Consider the following 3,095-nt stretch of genomic DNA (forward strand, 5'->3'; position numbering starts at 1 on the left):
TTCAACATTACAAATAGATGCATGATTAAGGTGTTGTAGGGTTATCATGCGAGCTTTGGACACTAGACATGGGACCTCTTCCTATGAATGTGAAGGAACTTAAAGTAAGAACTATTGAAATTGTTGCATATTGGATTGGGAAATAGGTATCTAGTCAATCATCAACAATGGTTAAACATCACTAGAGGAAAATGGTTAAACATCTCTAGTCCTCACAATCCATGAGTGTCAAACATCTCTAGCCCTGATAATTCATGAGCATCTAGAAAAAACCAAGTAAATACCTAAAAGGAAAAAATTATTTTTCCTCTAATATCGTAATAGGGCATCAAAATATATAAAGTGGTCCTCAATATTAAGATTTAAGAAGTAAGTTTGGAAAATACAACGTTATTGACAAATATGGTTACTAGTCTAAATGAAAAACTAATGGGAGCAAACTCTACACTAATTAAGAGGTAACCTTAGGCTGCAAGGGAGCTAGAATTTGGTGTACCCTAGGTATAAATTGTGTCCTTTTTTGCACTTGAGATATAAGTCTGACTAGCTTCGAATTTTGGGAAAGAGCAACTGTATAAGATTTGAAAATGTGGACCCAATGTACGCTCTACAAATCTCAAATGAGTGCCCTTGTTTATTTTTCTCTTAGAGAGATAAGGAACATCCATTAAAAAACGAGGTGAAGCAAGGAAGAGAATCTTGCATATCACCTTGAATCGATCTTATGGTATGCGTGCTTCATAGAGGATTTGATAGAAATATACATATATATTAGAATACCTCTTTGTGAGTTTCCCATCCCATTGAGTCTATGTATCATCATGATTACATGAAGTATCATTGAGGTAATCAGTGGGGTTGCGCCATTCTACAATAATCATATCATGAATCATTTATCTCTTTTCATGAAGTTGTTTGGATAATCGTCATGATAAGCACTCTCTCCCCTAAATGTATGCCCTCCTCACCCCCCAAACCTTATACACATATAGGAGGGTAGGTGTGACGAATGGTTGAATGACTTGAATCCTCGACTGAATGTCCCTAAATGGACACTAAAAACATTGTTTTTCAAGAGTTTTTAGAGCCACATATCCCTTACTAAGTCAAGTATTTACTACTAGAGTCAAGCTAAAGTTTGGTCTAGAGAAGACAACCCCCAATATACATACAAGAAAAACTACTACAAGCCTCTTACCTTTGTATGTAAGATTCACATCTCTTGACTCCCTTTTAGGGATCTTAAAGGCCATGAATTTTGTTTTCCTAGATTAACCTAACATTGATGAGTGAGTGTCACAAAAGGAAGTTAGGATTTTAAGTTGTCTCTAGAGCCCCCTCACTAGGTGCAGCATGGGGATCATGTCATTTACAAATAAGAAAATATTGATGGATACTTTGATGAGAATGAAACCATCTAAGGTAATCATTGACTATGTTATGATTCCTCTATTTTATCATTGGAAAGTCTAAAAAGTGTAGGAGAAAGTGGGCATTCTTGTTTTACTCCTACATTGATCTAGACCTCCTCTATTTATTAGTCCTCATTTAAACTATGCCAACACTGGCTTTCTAAAGTGTCATAACAATCAATACTACCAAGAGTGGAAGACCCAAACCCTTAACCCTATTCGTGAACAAGTTCCATGACATTGTATCAAATCAAATTCCAAAAAGAAACAATGTACTTTACACTCATTGGCCTTAACCAAAGTAAATATATGATTATTAATACAATGGTTAACCCCAAATCTTATTCATCCTTTGGTTGTCATCCTCTGTCTTTACGCATATGGAGATGTGAATATCTAAAGTTGTGGCAAAGATCATACCTAGGATATAGCCAACCATAACAATGTACCCCATATCTTGTTTTTCCTTTGGTTGTCATCTTCTTTGCCTTTGTGCATATAGAGAAGAGAGTATGTAGGGTTGTGGCAAAGATCTTACCTAGGATATGACGAACCATAACAGTGAGGTTGTTATTAGGATAATTATGATCTCATGTAAAAGTCATAAATGACACTCACGGTCTAAAAAATGTGAAAATTCATAAAGATCCCATAAAATTAAACATGTTAGCAATATACACTACTAAATTTAAAAATTTATACATAATAAAAATAAAATAAAATAAAATAAAATTCAAAAAATCAAAACAAAATTCCATTTTCCCTTATAATCCACTTTTAATCAATCACATTATAATTTAAACCATCTAAATTAATAATAATATAAAACAAAATAAAATAAAATTTCACTTATAATCACTTATAATCAATCACATTATAATTTAAACCATCTAAATGGGTATACTTACCTTAAACAATTTTTTGTATTTATAAATTTCATAAAACTCTATTAAAACAAAAATTAAGAATTATTTAAAAACCATTATCATTAATTGTGGCTTGACATTGAGACCAATTACCGCTAGTTTATAATTTTTATATAGTTGGTGTTCAAGGGGTCATCTAATATTTTGAATATTGTTTTTAATATAATATTACATTAATACAAATTACCAGGAGATTGAGTTAGAATATCATATTATCATATTAAAATAAAAATTGAAATATATATATATATATATATATATATATAAGCAGTTTAGTTAATTTCTAACTTTATTTATTGGTTAATTATTTCTAATAATTGTTTTTAATTAATTATTATTATAAATTTATTGAATAAAATCATTGTTTGAATATTAACACATAAGAAAAATATTTTACAACAAAAGCGAAATAATGACACTAATCTCATACATGTATGCACACATATATGTATGCCCTTTAAATATATCATTTCTTTAAATTAATCTTCATTATACAAGGGCTTCCTTCTCAGGAAAATGGCCCTCCGAGGAAAAGTATAAACAACAAAACCTAGAGTTATTCTAACTGATCAAACCCTCTATAAAACTTCTCCTTCAATATTGTTTGTTGTTGGATCATTCTCCCTTGCTATCCCTTGCTCCTCCTCCTTCGACTCTACACACTTGGATGAATATCATTCTCCACCCAATCACTGAGATCTCATTGTCTTATTGTCTTGTTCCCTATAGATGTGTCTTTCCATTAAATTAGCCTTCT

Source organism: Pinus tabuliformis, chromosome X, assembly GCF_031772625.1.
Source record: "Pinus tabuliformis cultivar Carrire ecotype Pingquan chromosome X, CPIR1, whole genome shotgun sequence".
NCBI lineage: Eukaryota > Viridiplantae > Streptophyta > Pinopsida > Pinales > Pinaceae > Pinus > Pinus tabuliformis.